The 20,007-nt window shown below is 40.9% G+C and overlaps 1 long non-coding RNA gene across 1 annotated transcript in view; it reads left to right on the top strand.

Moving 5' to 3' along the window:
- Positions 1-9,301, top strand: part of LOC307057248 — a 29,913-nt gene extending 20,612 nt beyond the window's left edge. The window contains exon 3 of the long non-coding RNA XR_013811050.1: positions 9,100-9,301. This is a non-coding gene — a long non-coding RNA (uncharacterized lncRNA). The remainder of the gene's footprint in view (positions 1-9,099) is intronic.
- The last annotated feature ends 10,706 nt before the right edge of the window (positions 9,302-20,007 follow it).

The raw sequence follows: 20,007 nt of genomic DNA, 5'->3' as shown, positions 1-20,007 counted from the left end.
AGGCAGTCATGTACAGTTTCTTATTCTTTCTGGCTTCTTGAGCTAAAAATTAACATCACTTTTAATAGATACCACAAGTCATCACCCACCATCGAACTGCCCTCATCTTCCTTCCTTCAAAACACATCTCAACAGATATTTATTGAATGTCTCTAGTGTGCAAGGTGCAAGGCACTAGCTGGTTATTAAAAATATAAATAAGGACAGTAGTATTAGTAGCAGTAGTAGTAGTGGTAATAATAATAATAGCAAACACTTCTATAGTATTTATTTAGTGCCAGGCACGGCTCTAAGCTCTTTATATGTATTTAGTCATTCAGTCATCGAAACAACACTCTAGGAAAGATATGATTATCATTTACAATTTACAGATGGGGAAACTGAGGCACATAGAGATTAAGTAATTGGCCGAGGTCACATATCTAACAAGTGGCAGAGCTGAGATTAGAACCCAGGCAATCTGGCTCCTGAATCTGTGCTTTAGGCATATTTGCTTTATGTGCACTGTCTTTGGGGTTTATTATCTATGCTGCAACAGAGAAGTTTCTGCTCCTAGAGCTTTCAAGGTCTATCTGTCTCTTTTCTGGAACTCAATAAAGGACTGTGGACAATGTATACATGGGAAAGGCTAATGACATCTGGGGACACGAGGGGAGAGAGGGTTGTGGGACAAGATCAGATATCTTGCCGATTAGGCAGGCAGGGGCTTTGGAGCATCGAGAATTGAGCTATTACTACAAATGTGACACATGTACAACCATCACTGTGTGAAGCCTGGGACTTACAAATTAACATATATAACATTTGAATTTTAGTCCAAATAAATGTACAGTCTGTTATCTGGAAAGGAATGATGACAGAGTTATATCTCAGTAGATAGATCTTTGGGGCCTCTGTAATTCATACTCTTCCATCTTCCTTATTTTGGCAAACATTTATTGAACATTGTCATTCTTTATTTTCTTTCCCCTAAACAACCACTGAATTATCTTGGGACTATGAGCCAGTTAAGAGTTATTGCAGGCCCAGAGAATAACAGGTCTCTGTTATTGGAACAGTATATTCCATATTCCTGCTCAAACACAGACCTTCATGCCATCTAAGACTAGAAAGAGAACCAAGTGTAAGAGAAGACAGTTCTTTATTATTGAGCACAGTACATTTAACATAATAGGATATTACTGGTGGACTGACTGCTCTAAAGCAGAGATACTTAGATAAGGTCTCCAGCCAGCTCTCAATGAGACATATTATAGGTGCGCTGAACCAACCCCCATTCCCAACACCTTTATCCCTTGTCAACCTCTATCATGGAAAGTAGGAAAGCTAAATACTCATTTTACCCACTTCCCTTGCCTAATGGACATGTGATGAGATTCTGGCCAATACAATGTAAGTGGAAGTCTGCTAGGGGGTTTCTGGGAAAGATTTTGCATTTCTGATAAAAAGGGACAATTGCAGTTGGCATCATCGTCTCCTCCTTTCTTCCTGGTATGAATGTGGAAGGGCTGTCTAGAGCAGCAGCAGCCATCTTGTAAGCAGGAGGAAATAACTATGAGGACAAAAAGGATACAAAGAAATTGGATCAAAAATGGCATTGCTGAGCAGTTAAAAAGAACAATGGTTCTACCTCTACCTTTCTTGTTATGTTAGATGCTATTTAGGCTACTACTCGTTGAGTCATCTCTTCTTACAGCCAAACACATTCTTAGCTAATACACAGGAATCACAGAAAATCCATAGCTATTTGATACCTCTCATTTCTCAATTAGAATCAGTGTTTTTTAAGACAATAGCATGTGCTTGTATAATGAGCCAGTATTTTTTTTTCCAGAATGACCTTGACATGTCTCTTCACAGAAATTAATGTTGCCATCACAACTGACATACATTTGGCAGGAACAATAAGTCCCCTTCCATTCTTGTCCAGCTTAGATTCCATGATCATCCTTACAATCAGTTTGGAAAAGACCTTCCTCTCTAACCCCTACTCCCACTCTCATACTCAATTGGCAAAACCCCAACAATAGAGAAATGCAACCATCTCCCTCTCCTTGTGGGCAGCCAAGCTATGAAATGTTGTAGACTGGTTTCTCATTAGGTTCATACTTGCAAACCTCAACTCTGCCCAAAAATTTAACTACATTTCTTTAGGGCTTACTTTTCCCCTCTCGGAGATGGCTTGTATGCCCTCTTTTCTCTTCTCCATTTTTTCATTTAAAAGCATATCCCTTTTTGCTCCACCCTTGCTACTCAAAGTGGTCTTTGGACCAGCATCATCAGTATCACCTGGGAAACTGTTAGAAATGCAAAATCTCATCCCTCCACCCTCACCTCCCCCCACCCCGCCAGACCCGCTGAATCAGAATCTGCCATTTCACAAGCTTCCTGGGGGGATTTACAGGCCCACGTACACCAACATTTGAAAAGCACTACTATTGACTTTATCCCTTCTTAAGAATTTCATTCTCTTTGTCATTCTCAATCTCCTGAGTCCTTATTTACTTTCCCCCTAATTCCTTAATTCCTATCAGTAAATACTGTCTAGTACTTCCTATCTAAGAAAATCAAAACACTTCAGGCCCCACTTTTTTTTCCAGTGACTACTCCCTTTTCCTTACTTCCCTTTACAAAGTCCCTGAATTAATTCTCCACCTTTGCTGTCTCGACTTCCTCCTCTCCCATTCACTCCTCAACCCAATCTGACTTCTGTCTCTTCTATTCCACCAGAAAGAACCCTTGGCGAGGCCACCCATCACCTGCGTGTGGCAAAACCCAGTGCTCACTTCTCTGAGCTCTTCTTCTAGCTCTCACAGCTAAGCTCTCCTTCATCTGAAGATATTCTTTTGCTGGCCTTTCAGATCCTGTGTTCTCCAGTTTTTCCTCCTTAGCAGCTTCTCCAGAGTCTGTTTTGCCAACTTCTCTTCCTTTACCTCACCATCAATTATTGGAGCTCCTAAGGCTTAATCCAGGGCCTTGTCCTCAGGTGATCTCATTCCCATTGCATGGCTTAACTATCACCAACATGCTGAGGTTTCCCAAATAATCTCCAGGCTCTGAAATGCGCTCTGGTCTGTTCACCAACCTATATGATGTCTCCATGTGAATCTCTTGTATCTCAAAATTGTCCTTAAAACTGAACTTTTGATTCCTACCCCCTCTTTTCAAAACCTTTTCCTCCCCTGGTCTTCTCCCTCTTAGGAAATGGTACCACCATCCATCCAATGGTGTAATCCAGAGACTTAAGAATCATTCTTCATGCCACTTTCCCACACCCCCTACAACAAATAATCAATAAAATGTCTCTTTTACCTGCAAAATATCTCAAATCAGTCTCCATCTCTCCATCTCTATTTCACCACCCTGGCCAAGCCACCATCATCTTTGACTTGATCCACTGCAAAAGCCTTTTCACTGGGTTCCCTTCTTTACCATGTTGCCTCCTCTTATCCATTCTCCCTACAGAAACCAAACTAGTCTTTTAAATGCATGAATCTGATTAAGTATCTGACCCATGTAGAACTCTTCAATGGCTTCTCATTGCATTTAGAATAAAATTCAAACATCTGTAAACTGTTTGCATGATGTGACTCCTGCCTACCTCCCTACCATTCTCTCTCTCTCCCACTGTACACGGCTTCCCTTCACCTTTTTGAAAATCTTGAGTCTCTTGTACTTCTGGGAACATAATGTTTTCTCTTCCCAGCTCCTTCTACTCCCTCAGGAACCAGCTTTGATGTCTCCTGTTTAGATACCCCTTCTTTGATGACCATACTTACATCCCGACACACATTCCCTTTACTCTCTGCACTGCACCCTCTTTCGTTTTCTTCAAGCTCAATTCTAGGCAGTGTTAAGGAGTGTGTCTTAAGTTGGCAGCATGAAGACTATAGTATATGTTAAGGGGTGATCTCCACCTCTTACTGGGAGAAAGGCACTGGAGGAAGCAATTCAACAGAACTGACTGGATTGGACTGGCGCTGTCCCACACAAGGTGTCACTGAAGGCTGCAGGTGCTGGTGTTGGTCGGTACGTCCTGAGTCATTAGCCCACTGGGGCCAGTGAGCAAGACCATGCTCTTGTGCGTGGCGTAGGCTTTCCCCACATGGAGAAGGCATTGCCTCTGTCAACGATCTAAGTTGCTTCTGGAACAGGAAATAAGGCTTGGAGAGGCAGGCCTTAGACTGGAGGAACTAGAAATTGCATGCTTTCCCTGGGTCTTGGCTCTGAGGGCTGGACACACCTAGAGAACTCGGAGCGGCCTGGCCTCTCCACGCTGGGACTGTGGGCTATGAGGACAGCCAACCCACACACCAGTAAGGTAGGCTCTGCTCACAGTTGTGGTGTCCAGATCAAGAGAAGGACCTTCTCTCAGTCTTGAAAAGGAATGGTAAAGGGAAGAGCAGCCTCCATTCTGCCTCACAAGGGCCAGACTGGTGTTTGAGACAGAACCTTGGGGCTTTAAAGAAAAGTGATGAGGCAGCATCATGAGGAACAAAAATGCTAGGGACCCCTTCGAGCGACCTGTTTCTGAGCACTGGTGAAAAGCACTCAGCAGGACCAGGTATAACTAGGGATACCTGGGCTTGTTGTCCCCACCTTCTGGAGGGTAAGAAAGAATCTAGTCCCTCTCATTCACAATTCGGTACTAAATATTTGTGAAATTATATTTCTAGTCGTAGGCTAGTGAGACCTTCTCTTGTTTAAGGTGACATTTCTTGACTTATAACTGGCATTTTGTGTTTGTGGTTTAGTCAGAAATCTTTTAGATGCTGGGACAGAAACTCCAAGTAGCTTACGCAGAAAAGGGAACTTATTGGCCCGTGTACCTGAGAAGGAGTGGCTGGGAGCCTGGGGCTCAACCAAGTCAAGGACTCGATGCAGCCCTCTCTCTCTTGGCTTTGCTTTTCTCTGTGTTGGCTTCATTCTGAGGGAGACCCCCCCTGATGTAACAAAGGTAATACTTGCCAGTCCTAAGCTTTACTCTCCGTACAGTTAACTATCCCAAAGAAAGCATGAAAATGGGCCACTTCCCTGAAAGATCTCACAGAAATCCTGGAAAGAACTATGACTGGCTTGACTTAGGTTACATGCCCATACCTGAGCGAATCAGGTGCAGACTAAAGGGCTGGACAAGCCAGAGCTGGGTACCAGAGGAGGTGAGACCAGGTGGTCAGACAGTGCCACCAAATAGGGGAAGGGCAGCTAGCTCCTGAAAGGAAAAGATGCAGAAATGACAAAAAGTAATGTCTTTTTCAGTGAAGAGCATATAAATAGTTGAGAATTTAACCAAAAGCCTTTACCAGTAGGAAATGGAGATGATACACAGATATGCAGACACAAATGGTACAGAGGAACAACTAGAGAGAAAGAAAACTCCTAGGGACAAAAAAGAAAAGTGATGACAAAGAGCAGAAAAAGGTAAAAATGTATTGATTCCAAAATAACCAAAGACCCAACCACACAGTTGAAAATATACCATAGACTATGTCAATCCCCATGGTTTCTGGGAGGTATAGAAATGATTCCCAGAGCTGAAGCCCTGGGATATTCAACCCAAGACAGCATCACCTGCTTCAGGCCCAAGGGCGGAAGGGAGGCTATTCACAGACTGGAATTTGAGACACCAGGAGAAAAGTCATGCATATGAAACTCACAGATTTTTAATTTGTCCTCTATTACGTCCTGAAAAGTACGTTTCTATGCAGGATATCCATATTTTAAGATATTCATAGGAGTTCTGGAAAAGGCAATAGGCCAAGAGCAGCAACTTTCCCTGAAGCAGGCTACCAGTGGAACTTATATATGATCAAACTAGTATACTGTTTTTCACGTAATATCCAGATGGCCACAGACAGAAAGAAAGTCTCTGGTGATGATCTTGAGACATGGTCTGGTGAAATCTTACCAAAAGTCTTAAATCAGGCCTCAAACTGCTACCTCACCAGTCAGTCTCTGAAACAACAGCCTGGCTGTGGAATCCTGTTACAGATAAGCATCTGGAATGAAGGCAGATTTCATAGACCAGAAACCATCCAGTAACGAATATATTTTCACTCTGAATTCCTTAAAAATAAGAAAAGGCATACAAATAGGGAGAGGAATACAGAGGATGAGAAAGATTTTAGAATATATTGCCATGGACACCTTATTTTTACAAAGAAACCTGAAGAAATTAACAGCAGCACGGTAGGCATGGGACTCTGTAGGCACCTCATCACATGACAGAAGGGTGGATGCTAAAAAGACACCATGGCTTTAGCTGAAGGACCAGCATAAAGATGTATTTTATTTTCAACATTTCCATTCATCATCTTCCCTCCACAATCCCTTGGTCCCTTTTCTACAGCCATCTTCATCTACAGCATCTGCAGTGCTGGGATTCCCCCTGGTCAGCAACTCTTTTAGCTGACAGGCCATCTAGCAATGTGAAAAAGAGCAAAAATTCTAGAATGGGTGAGGAGCATCCATGGGGCTATGTGAGTGATGGAAAGGAAAAAAGGAGAGTACACGTGTCTCTCTCTCAGCCAGCCCCTTGGGGGTCTAATCAGTTCTACAAGAAGTCATCAAAACAACTATTTCATTAAACACCAGCCGTCATCACTGTTAAATCATTTTCTAGGCACCACTCATCTTTCAACTTCAAGAGCTAGGACACTATATCACTTGGTTCTGAAAATACAATACTAATAAATACCATACCTTGCAGATTCAGTTTAATCAGCCCTGTCTTGAAATAGCTGTTTACTAATTTTGCATAATATAATTAAATGCCCAAACACTGTATTTAAGAAACATTAAAGCTATCACTTATGCTGATGGAAGTTGGGAAATTCCAAATTTAGAATGTCTAAAGGTGTTGCAATAATAAGATTCTCCATGAGGACAGCAAATTGGAATGGGAATTAGAAAGTACAGTTCCCCTTCTAGTAAATATTATGATTCATGAAGAATACAAGAGGCAGGAGCTCAGGGAGGCTTAGAATCTGGTTCAACACTTCCTCCCTTAGTGAATTGAATCCTCAAAAACTGAATTTGGTATGAGGTTTCAGAAGCTCCTAGCTATGAGGGTTTTCAGGAAGAGGAAGAGGGATGTGGTAGAGCAAGCTGGTCATTTCTTCCACTTTCCAGACTGTCCATTCCTTCTCTGTCATCTGCTATCTCCCCACCCCCTCCACCATCAGCTAGGAAACCTTGGGGTCTTCCTTGATTTCTCCCTCTTCCCTAATGCATATCTTTGACAGGCTCATATCTGAACATTCCTCTCCAGTCCACATGGCCTCATCCTAGTGAGGCCCATGTTATGTGATGTCATACCTTCTCTGGCCTATTTCAAGGGTCTCTCAACTGGTCTCCTACCTTCCAATATCACTTTACTCCAGCCTTTGCTATTCATGCTATTGAATTAGATCCTAAAATGTATATCTCACTCCCACTAGTCAAATCCCACAATCCCAAACACTTGTTACTGAAATTCGAATTTCCCTGGTGGTTTTTAATATATTTTGAAGTTTCTCTACTTAAATACTCTCAGCCACACCAGTCTACTTCTTCTTCCTTTACAGAGTAGGTAATTAACCTAGCACAGTGCTTGGTATATGTAAGGGAGGATAAGAAATATTAGCTTAACCTACTTGGAACAAAAGAAAGCTATTATACTCCTAGACTTTGGCCCATACCATTCCACCTCTCTAATGCTCTCCCTTCTCTTTGCCACTTGTCAAAATTTGATCTTTCTTCTAGGAGATCAAGTTCCACCTCTTCCATGAAGCCTTCTCTATCCAGACTACTGTGGTTATTCTCTCTCTAAACTTCTGCAGCAGTGGCCTGTTGAAAGGATTATTTCGTTCCCTCCCAAAGGAGAGGAAGCTGGGGTATTTATCCACCAGCTTCCATCCATCACTGGTTGAGATCTGTTTCCAGGAATATCGATGCACTGACATTTTGACCTGCCTCATGCATGAGCCAAGAGGGAAACCCTCAGACAGAACGCAGTGGGTCTTGCAGTAGAAAGCTGCAGGATTGTAAGGGAATGTTGAGTGCCCGGGGACATGGAAGGGATCATCTTTTCATTGTGCTAGGTGTAGAAAAGCTTCCCCAGTGACTGTCTTGAATTTCAGATACACTTCTCCTTGCCCCTGTGTTGCAGAAGTAACCATATCCCCTCAAGATAACAGTGTTAGTAAGTAACTCTAGTAACTCCTTTCTCTATCTACTAGGCTACAGGCAGAAGGAGCTCAAAATAACTCCACAGCAGTGGATTCGTATGATGTTCTGTGGAATATCATGGTAACAATGTCCTTTTGAATTATATTCTGTCAGAGAGCTGACTAGTTAACGTAGCCCTTGGACAAGACTCTGATTGGTTATACCTGCCCATCTTTGGATTTCTACTTCCTGATACAGCCTGAACTTATGTGTAATAAATAGTTACATACCAAGTACAAGAGGCTCTGTTGCTATGTTCTGGTAAAGACACTGTATCCAGCACAGTTAGTGTGATTGAGACTATTACTTGATTAAGTTTATGGTGGTCCTCCATAATTTGCCATGATCTACCAGGATTTTTCAAGGACTACGTTAGTATAGCAAATGTAGAAAACAGTGTAGGAAACACACAGAATACCCTGGGTTTATCCTCTGTCTGAAACATATCTACAGAATCTTTTTTTTTAACATCTTTATTGGAGTATAATTGCTTTACAATGATGTGTTAGTTTCTGCTTTAAACAAAGTGAATCAGCTATATGCATGCATATATCCCCATATCCCTTCCCTCTTGCATCTCCCTCCCACCTTCCCTATCCCACCTCTCTAGATGGTCACAAAGCACCAAGCTGATCTCCCTGTGCAATGCAGCTGCTTCCCACTAGCTATCTATTTTACATTTGGTAGTGTATATATATCCATGCCACTCTCTCACTTCGTCCCAGCTTACCGTTCCCCCTCCCCGTGTCCTCAAGTCCATTCTCTATGTCTGCGTCTTTATTCCTCTCCTGCCCATAGGTTCGTCAGAACCTTTTTTTTTTTAGATTCCATATATATGTGTTAGCATATGGTATTTGTTTTTCTCTTTCTGACTTACTTCACTCTTTACAGAATCTTTGAAATCTTAATGGAGTTACTAGGAATGAAAAACAAAGCTTCCTTCAACTGGCAAGAGTTGGAGATTGGATCCACCTTGATGCAATCTGTGGGTTCACTATGGGAAAACCACCAGAATGCAGAATAAGCAGAAACACAATGTCAACACACAGAATGAAGTTGGGAAACTACATTAAATTGTTATACTTTATACAGTAATAAATCTTAAAAGAAGCAAATTGATTCATGCTAATAATAGACACCATTACTAGAAATAAGGTCTTTGAGATTCTCTGGCTATACCTTGCTAAACTGTTAAAAAGTTACCCATGTCAGAAGCAGAGAACACTGAAGAGTTTTGGGGCTGAGACCTCAAAGTATGAAGTGAAAATGGTACAAGCCTAGATCCTAGTCTCACTCAGGAAGAGTATTCTGTGGTCACCTCAGGACCAGGCTAAAGCTTAACCTTTTTCCCTTCTGTGAAACTGGTTCGTAGGATTTCAGGCTAAACTGTTGATGTCCTACACATGGTGTTAAGACTGAGTAACTCAGACTTTGGGGAATATACCTGTACATTCTGATATCATTTTTCTGGTGGAGATAAAAAGCCAGGGTTGGGCTTTCCCTGGGGGGATGGGTTGTTTCCACCCTTAGTCGTCCTGAGAAGAGTCAGCTCCTAAGACAACATAAAGACTAAAGAGACAGGCTCTCAGGGAACTAATACTTTGAGAAGGAGATAAGCATACAAACAAATGATTATTAAAATAAATACTTATAAGCAAGAATAGGAGAACTGGGTTATTATTATTTTCATCACAAGTTTAGCTGCTCAAACAGGTTTAGCCTGAAATCCTACAAACCTGTTCCACAGAAGGGAAGCACATAACCCATATCAAGGACCCACAAAACTAGAAAGCAACCATTTTATCCTGTAAAATAATCTCCAGGGTGATGGAAACTATGCCAAGAAGAAATGGGCTAAGGAGCAAAAGAGATCAAAACAGAAACAGTGGTTATATTGGGTTTACGCCTCACAAAATCTTTGATGGAAAAGACCAGCTCTAATTGACTGTGTTTGTATTAATGCTGCTGGAGGCTTCCTGAGATGCTAAATAGCAGGTTGCTACCTGACCAGCCTTAGGGACTTGTTTGAAGGGACACGTCTGTGACTAGTGCTCCCCTAATCATAACCTCCTCCTACTGCTCATGACGGCCAGTGGGGACCTCCACAAGGCATGGGTTTCTATAGCCCATTCATCAGAATGGGAAGTTTTCTCTCTGCACATCTTAGGGAACTTTATCTTGCAACATTATTTGATTTTCTGAGTCCATTGATTTCTAAGGCAAATATACCTATTAAAGCTAGTTAGAAAAGCAACAGTTCGTGCAGTGACATCATCACCCCTACCTACAGAGCATACGCTCATAGACCCAAAGAGCACTCGTATTATTCTACCACCACTAGACAGATCCTAATTATTGCTGTCTGTCATAATAAAAAGTATATTAGTCCCATCTTTATGTCACATAAAAAGATGCTAAACATTACACCTGGGGATTGGGTACCTGCTTTTCACAAATGTGTCCCTCTTTCCCTTTGTCCACAGTGCTGCCAAATGTTACCCTTTAGTCTGAAGCTAATGGATAATGCCCCCACTTCATCTAGGCTCAGCAGCTGTGGCCATCATCTAAATGAATACATGAGTTGAATTAATGTGCAATAAGTGCATACAGTGCCCTGAACTATATTAAAAATGAGGAGTGATGTCCCCAAGGAATCAGTTCCTATTTTCTTTGAAGTTCAGAATCTGTGTGAGGAATAGATTAAAACCATCTAATACATAGTTCGCCTCCCAACTGGGAACTATAAAGATGAATAACTCATAAGAGTACTTTACTTTGGTTCTGGGATTTATTTTTGTGCTAACCTGTACAGGTATGGATGAAATTCTAGGAATTCGTAAAACTTCAGTCAAAATAACAAAACCAAAATGTGAAGCTCTAACTCTGCCAGGAAGGTGTTCGATTTCCCCTTGGCAGTCCATTCCAGACTGAAGAAGCCATCACTGTATAGTCAGGGGCCCCAGGAAACAGAAGGCATGGTGGGATCTGGAGAGACTATAACGAAAGGATTCTTTAGGAAGGTTTGGGTATAATTAAGGAAACTTACAGGCAAAGTTGAGGATCCCAAGGATAGCACCTGAGGAAGTCATTACCTCCCTGAGAACTGAGATGGGAGGAGGAAGGGAATATGTTACTGGAGCCTGGATGAGCTTAGAGAATGGAAGGATTTCTCCTGGGGAAAAGCAATTGTCATGCAGGGATGCAGCCACAGACAGAACTGCAGTGAGATCAGGGGGAGAAGGAAAGAAATTCCTCTCTCCTCCTGCCCTTTCATCTCTTGCATTGCCTCACATTGGCCAAATCCAACCAGAAACCAGAGGCTGTTAAAGCCCAGATGATGGAGCCTGTAAGGTCAGCGTAGAAGAAGGTGGAGAATGGATTTGGGGAAGGGTGGAAGGTGAATGACCAGCACAATCACCACCTAGACCAAGGTCACAGCCCAATCTCTATTGAATTGTTTTTCTTGCTTTAAGATAGTATTTCCCAAAATATATTCCAGATGGGGGTTGGGGGGTTGGGGGAGAAGAGTAGGTCTGTGCATAAATTCAATTAAGAGACACTGAATTAATGCATTTAAACAGGCTTCACTACTCCAGGAATTTTTAAAGCTGCAATAGACTAAGGGTCATAATTTTTCTTCAACAAATAATTGTTCAGCGCTGTGATGAACCAGGCACTGGGCTGGGTGTTGGTGATATGGTGGTGAACAGGAAAGACACCTACACCTGCAGTATTTACAGTCAGATGGAGGGCAGGCAATAAACAGAAATCAGAAAACTACAAAATGTTTATGACAACATTCTCAGATGAAGATAAACTGTGTGGCATGTCCCAAACGAAAGTTATTTAGCTTCAGAAATACATATTTCTGGAAATTTTTTAGGGAGGGAGGGGCTCTTTGATAAAGGCATTCTGAGATTTGCTTCACTATTAGTTAGATATTTTTGGTCTGAAATTTACATAATTAAATGCCTAATACCTAGTTTTGATGAGAGCTTTTCACCCTGCTGGCCCTAGACAGTCAATCAGAGAGTAAATTGGATACTTATGGAAAATGGATAGTGGGAAGGTAACATGAAAAAGGAGAAGCAATATCTTAGTTGTCAAAGCCATTTTAATCAACTTCACATTTTCCTTGCAGGGTAGACCCTGTACTGCAAGATGGTATTGTTACTGAAACAGCCATGGGCTGGATATGTGTGAGAAGATAAGCCCGCTTACCAGGTTCTAAGGCAAAGTCCAAAGTGGCTTGACTAAGATGAGACAAAGAGCAGAAAGTAACTTTCAAGAGAATTTGTTTGTAATACACATTTACCTGACTTCTGTTAGAGAATAGCTTTTTGTAAGAAAGTGTATGGCAGTTGTGGTAGATGCTGTTTGGTGCTTCACCTAGGAGCCCTTTGCTGGCTGGTGCTCGTCACCCAGGCCACTGGCAATGTCACCCGCTAAGGGCTCACAGCTGACCCTTCTCAGGCCTCCCTAACCCCTCCACCAAGGGCAGTAGTCGTGAGGCCAAGGCTCAACTTTACAGGAACCCATTCTGACTGACTTTTCCCCCTTCGCCCCGCCTCTAATAAATTTTTCCTAAAGAGTACTTCATAGCTGTTATCCTTGTCTTCATCAAGCTTCACAGGCAGCTGGGAATCAGAAGGGATTTAGAAGATATCACACAGCAAGTTGACAGAGCAAGAAAGACATCATTATCCTCTTTACTACCTTCTCTATGCACTGATCTTTCTATTGTGCCTCTTTGAGTTCTAGACACATTGGCTATTTTAATAGTTTTCCATTTTGATTCATTTTCAGAAAGAATATATGTGTAGGACAGCTTATTGAATTCACTCTTTCTGTTACCCACATTTATGAGAAACTAGGCTATTTAGATGATTAGTCACTAATATCCTACTGTAGACCATTGATCCAAATTATAGGCATAAATATCTATGAAGAAAATTAAAAATGTGACCATGACCAGCACGCTAGTGAGCTCTTTACAGTAATAGCAAAGGTTACAATCCTTAAAGAACTTTTGCCATGTGATGTTAAATATTGTTAGAATACTATTTGTACTGCGCATTATGGTTTTTAAGTACACTGTCATAAATATTTCATTTGTCTCCACAGTAACCCTCTGACCTGAGTAAAATATTGGGATCTCTGTTTCATAGATGAAGGAACTGAAGCTCAGGGATATTAAGGGACTTGCTCAGTGTCTAATAGTTATGAAGTTGCATGGTGAAATTTGACAGAGTTTTATTTTTAGCAGATCTGGAGCCTTTCTCTTTTATTGCCTATTTGATCCACTTTATCATGTTTTGTCATTTCTTAAATTATTTGAGTTTATAACATCAGTTTATGGTTTAGTCATCATAAAACTCTGTAGTACTATTTGTATTCTAGAACACGAGACCTTCTAGAATTTCTACAAGGCAGCAAAATAGGCTGCCTAATTAAATACTTACCTAATTTTTACGAAGTTGATGTGTCAAGATTTTTATTTCTCTCCACTTGTTATAAATGTGACTTGTGGTTCTGTAAAATTAACGTCCATTGATTTCTCAGAGAACTGTGCATTTGCTACCCAGAAGTTTTGGTTTTTAGGAAACCAAACAGTACATCATTATTGATTATGCACTGCCTTCCTTTAAGAGCTGTTGAGACTGTGAATACTCTTCTAAATGGGTACTCAGACATACACTTTATTTAATTCATTTTCCCAACCCAGCCTGTCTCCTTGCTAGTTACAGCACAGTTTACTTTAGAAATATCAATATACTTTTTCAGCCAAAAAAAAAAAAAAAAAGTCAAACAAGAAAATACTGCCCCAAGCGTTAGCTTTTATACTTGGAGCAAATATATGGTTTCAGCTTAGTGGTAGAGAATAGAAACCATCTCTTCTCTGTGGCTTAAAAGAATATACCCTCCATTTTCCTTACCTCCTTGAGTTTGTGCAATTAAAACTGACAATAGGAATATTGATGACCCAGAGAGGGAGCACAGAGCTATTGAGGGGCTCAGGCATATCTTGGAAATTATCATTCCAAATGCTTTATGCACTTATTTCTAACTCTGGGCATGCATGACAGAGCCAAACAGATTTCATGTAATTGCCATACTCCAAGGGTTCCAGAGGGAAATTACTGATCACAATTATTTACTTAAACACAAATGGGAAACTCAAGTAACCTCAGGGTCACACCAAAACAGCTCTGGACTTGGGTTACAACTTCAGAATTAATGGGAAAGAGCAAGCAGTAAGACCATCAGGGTGCACTAAGCAGTCTCACCGTGATTAAAGACCGACTTTCAGCCAAATGACATTACCTGCCACTCTGGGAAGAGAGAGGGTCTATCCATTCCAGCAAATCTCTAAGCATCAGGTGCTTGGCACACAGTTCTATGCCTTTAAGAAAGCACGCTTCCTTCAGTGTTGTTGATGAACTGATTGTCATGGGCTGTCATTTTACTTATACTTCTTAATCCTCAATAATCATGTTATCAAAGGATGTAAATACCATGCCAGGCCTGGCGTGGGGCTTCCGGCACCACACACAGAAGGTGTCTGTGTACAATTAGCTCTAATGAGCATAGAGAGCTGAACTCTGCAAGCTGCAGACAAACATAACCCGCAAGCTGATCAAGTCACTCAGAGCTGGAGATCTAACTGTTAGATTCGTGGAAGGTACAACGCTCTTTGGAAGGTTATTATAATAACAAGATGAAGAAAGGTTAAGGATGGATCAAGAAACACCCATGGGGAAAAAAAAAAGAAACACACGTGGAGCCCCAGTCCACAAAATTTTACTACTGCCAGCTGGACACAATCAAGCAATGACTTAAGCCTGTGGACGGACTGAGATCATTGTCATCGTCTGGCTATTTCATTAAAGCTGGTTTGGGTCACTGTGTGGGCCAAGCCTTTCCCCAGAGATGGGTCTTCACACCAGGAAATAGACAGCTGTGCTCTGTGGCATCCATAAAACTCTACTTTGGCTACTAGCCCTAGAAGATGGAGAGGCAAGAGCTTATTTTCATGAAAAGTGTAAAAATAAGAAAAGCAGAGAACTGAGGTGACATAACAATAATAGAGAAAAAAATTTTATAATATTTCCTCTCAAGATATCTGATGAAATTAGCTGCCAGGAATGAAGGGTGTTTTTGTTTGTTGGAGTTTTTTTTGCAGAGGAGGAGTTTAGCTTTATCTGCATAATTGCTTCTGATTCCATCTGCCAGGTCTTGATAGTGACAGACCAGACATCCAGGCTCCTTCTCGGGGTCCAGAGGGATCTCATTAGAAGCCAAGGTTGACATAGCCAGAGGCAGCTAGCTTGACCATGACCAAAGCCACTCATTCCCTCTGCTAATCTGGTTTAGAAGAAGCAATAGCAGCCATAAAAATGAGAGATTTCATTTTCACTGCACTTTCCCATAGGACATTTGAAAGGCATAACTATTCTGAGAAGTTGGACAATGGGGAAACTGAGGCAGAGTTGAAGAATTACTTACCCCAAATCAGAGAACGGAGAGAGCCAACTGTCCCAGGTGCAGTGGCACATCCTTGTCATCAGAGGCGTCTGGGGTTAGTCTGTCACCCACAAAGACGCTCACTGTTCAGTTAAACTGATTCTCAGCCACCACCTGAAAATAATGTTTGCAAGTCTCTTTGTGACTTACAAATGCCTTCCTTTGTCGTGGATTTCTACTTCACACTTTTTATTTATACGTTATCAAATTGACTACAAATACTTAGAGAATTAGGAATATCTGGAAAACTTGAATTTTTAAAGTTTCCCATTCCCAAACATTAATGTTAAATCTATTTCCCTGTATATGTCGGGACTTATTAACTCAATCAGACTGTAATAGATAAGACTAGGATTTAAGGGTTTTTTTTCTGATACAACAAAATATTTTATATTCTTGCTCTCCAATTATCAGGCATTGTATTAATTTTATAAAAACTAGAAATATTTAAAATTTATCTAGATTATTAAACGTGCAGTGCTAGCCTACTTGCTGCTAAGGAGAAAGGTAACTTTAAGGCACTACCTTGGGGCGTCCCTGGTGGTCCAGCGGTTAAGACTCTGCACTTCCAATGCAAGGGGCACAGGTTCGATCCCTGGTCAGATCCCTGAGATCCCGAATGCCGCACGGCCAAAAACAAAAAACAAAAAAAAACCCCACTGCATTGATGAATGCAAGTGACTATTAAAAAAAAAAAAAAAGGCACTACCTTGTTGGTTAAGCCACGTGTGCAGGAGACAGCACATAACAAACATTCGAGATATGTTGCCTCAGGCTCAGGGTCTGCAACCCGCTCCCTAGGTAGTAGGATCAGAAGCCTCTGATTCCTTCCAAGATCTTCTGTGGCTCTTGAAATCAAAGCTTTAACATGTATACAAATTAAGTTACATGCAGAGAGAAGCATTTAAAGAAAAGAAGTGGAGGACCTACCCTAATATTCCACCATTCTTGTTCTAAAGAAATCCATCATATCCTTTTATAGTTTAAAATAAAGGAAATTACTCATTTCAGAAAAGTAAGTCAGTACTTGTCTTCATGTATTCATGTGCTCAGTGACTGTAGGTTTGTTTCTTTTTCTTAATGAACGTCCTTTTTGTTTTCTGAAATGAATTCAGCTGTTCTAAATGTAATGCTTTATTTTCAATTATTCCAAGAACTGAGAGCATTAATTATCCCAGCAGCAAGTCAAACTAAAACACTGGTTACAGACATTTAAACTTTGACCCTAAGTAGTAGTTGCCCTTTGAGATGATTCATTTGAGATTTTCCCTCTAGAGGTCTAATCTTTCAACCCTTCCCAGACAACCTATAATTCTGCTCCTTTGCCCTCTCTAAAATTACCCAAGTGCTGTCTGCCCTCAAGGGAGATTTACTGCCCTAATGGCAGAAGCAGTGAAGGTCAGCTGAAAACTTCGGGTCTATCTGCCCAGGGACAGGGGATTCCTAAATAATTTCAGCAGTCCCAGAAAATAATGATTGGTTTCAGTAACGGGGTAGTAGGTTAAACTACTACCCCGTTGTAGCAAGGAAGTTTGTTTCTTCACTGGGAAGAATTCATTCACTGAGTCCCTGTGTATAATAACTAACTGTGGGACAGAGTAAACATGACTGTCTCTGAAACACCATAAATAAGCCATTAAAACAACAGCTGCAGGAGTTTTTTGGGGGGTTGTCTTGTTGCCCTTTAAGTGCAGACAGAGTTTGACTCTCATTCCACCTCGCTCTCTTGCTTTCCTCCGGGGCATGCCATGCAGCCACCCGTGTTTTATCATTCATCATGAAACCTCTTCAGACCTGGTTTCCTAACTTACCTGAAAAGATTTATGAGATGATTTCAGCTAAGTTCTTTGGAGGGTTTGCTCTCAAACTAGGTTAATATCCATAAACTTTGGGAGCTAGAAATGGCCTCTGATTTCTCCAGTCAATTCTCCATTACCTGAGAGGGGCTTACCCCTGGCTCCCCACTACTTCCTGCCTGTGGGTCAGCCCACCCAACGTCAGAAGGAGGCTCAGTGGCGGTTGAGAGGAGAGTGTGAATGTCCCGAGGTTGGTGTGTGTGCCTGTGGCTCAGTGCCCTTCCCATGGCGTTGCTGAGGGAGATATTGACAGCCATTCACTCGATATGCACTAAGTCCATTTGTGACTAACTCCTTCGTATTTTCTAGATCTTTTCCCCCACTAATTGCACATTTAAATTCTAAATAATAAAACTTGTCACAGATAGGACACTGTATCGCTGGACAAATCCATAGGTATTTGTCTACATAATGGTCCTCTGAATCAATTTTCAATCTCAAGTGGACAAAAAGTAGAAAGAAAAATATACCAGTAGCATGGGGCAAGGCTCTGGAATATCAAAGAGTTGAGTTCCTAAGACTTGGCTTAATTTTGTAGCTGGCATCATAATAAGCATTATATTCAAATAATAGAGAAGTGGAATTCCTTTAAATCCATACCATCTCCTTTCAGGTTTCAATTTCTGGAATTAGGATAATTCAAAAAGCACCAAATGAGTACCCCAAACACATTACTAATGCGTACTAAAAAGGCATGATGTCAGCTCTCAAGGAGCACATAATTGGACGGTTTTCAATAAAACTGTCTTCACAAATCATTCTCTTCCATTCCTTGGCCCACATTTGCCATTCTCAAAGGGTGATATTGGCTCCCTCCCTTGGTCTGTATGAAGTCAGAGATTCTCATCTTAGTCTAAAATGTCTTCAAAGAATGGTTCCCTCTTAAATCTCCTTACACTGCTCCTTTTATGTATTTTTTCCTTTCTTTCAAGCTGGATTCATGAACAAATTAAATGATATATATGAGCTATTTGGCTTATGTTTGTCCTCGTTTTAAGGTAAAACTCCTTCAGTTTTAACAACTAATAATTTTATATTGTTGTGTCAGTATGTCTACACCCAGAATACACACAGAAGAAAAGTTATTGGTTTTCTAAATCCTAGGCCATTACCTCACTAATTGCTATTCTTGTTTGGAGCTACTTATGCAGACTTGAAGGACATAATTTAGCCTGGCTTCCTTAAATAAGTTTCTGCCTCAGTTTTCTTCCTTTATTCAAACTTGCCTTGTCACTTTTTCATCCTTCAGTTTGATTATTAATCACTCCTCCTTGTTTTCCACCAAACTTAGATTGAATTTCTTAAAAAAAATCTCCCAAATACTAAATCAGCATTTTCTATGCAGCCTAAGACACAATCATTCACTTTGTGGATGAGGATTTGCCATCTAAGCCACAATAACATCTGCCTCCAGAAACAAAGTCAGACATATTACTTGTGTTGATTTTTATATTTTCATTTTTGGCTTCCTCAGAAGCACTGAATTTATTGCCCCATTACCATGATTTGGTCCTTTCTTCATCTTTGTGTTGTTGACCCTTCTATCTATTCACTGATACAATTACTTTCCTTCAAAAATGGAAATAAATCTGCTCAAACTTGGGATGGAATTATACTTGATGGCTTGGATTGACTTCCTTGCTTAGTTTCTCACTTTTCTTTAGGAGTCAAGGATGAATGTGCACACCGTCTCTGTCTCTGGCCTTGCTTGTCTACTAGAGGCAATGCCCTGGAGTAATTCGATAAGAGGTAGTGTGGGTTACACATACATTTTTTTCCAACCCCCAATAACTTCTGCACTAGTTACCTAAGGTTTCATCAAAATAACCTGTCTAGGGCTTGGCTAAGCAAATGAACCTTTCTTAAAGTTTTTTAAGGAAGGGAACTAGCATTTCCTGAGTACCTTCCACGTGGCTGTCATTAATACCATGTTACCTCATTGAAGTGTTGCAAACAGCTTCATGAGTTATGTACTGTTAGCCCTGTTTTGCAAATAAGAAATGAGCAACTCACAGGTGAAGTGTCTTTGCCCAAATTACACAGCTGCTAAATAGCAGAGATGAAATTAGTGCCCAAGTCAGCTTGGCTTCAAAATAGCTCTTTTGTCTACAATACAGTACATCATTCTGTCTCTAGACAAATTCTACTCTTCCAAGAAACAGAAGAACAATACCTACCAACCCACTATCTCTCCAGGCCAGAAGAATAAATATATAAAATTCACATTTTTTGTTAATGGTCCCCTGTATATTATTCCCAGGTGAGTGGAGGCAAGCAGGTCATTCCAGGAGTACTCATGATAGAAAGACATTATAAAATCATTTTTAATTCCTAAAGTTTATTTAGGGCTGTATCAAAATTATCCTTACAATTTAGTATCACACTAACTAGCTCTTGAATCTAGTCAAAATTTATTAGC

This window comes from Hyperoodon ampullatus (assembly GCF_949752795.1).
Source record: "Hyperoodon ampullatus genome assembly, chromosome: 8".
NCBI lineage: Eukaryota > Metazoa > Chordata > Mammalia > Artiodactyla > Ziphiidae > Hyperoodon > Hyperoodon ampullatus.
Note: the sequence above shows the minus strand (reverse complement) of the source record. Positions and strands in the feature narration are given on the sequence as shown.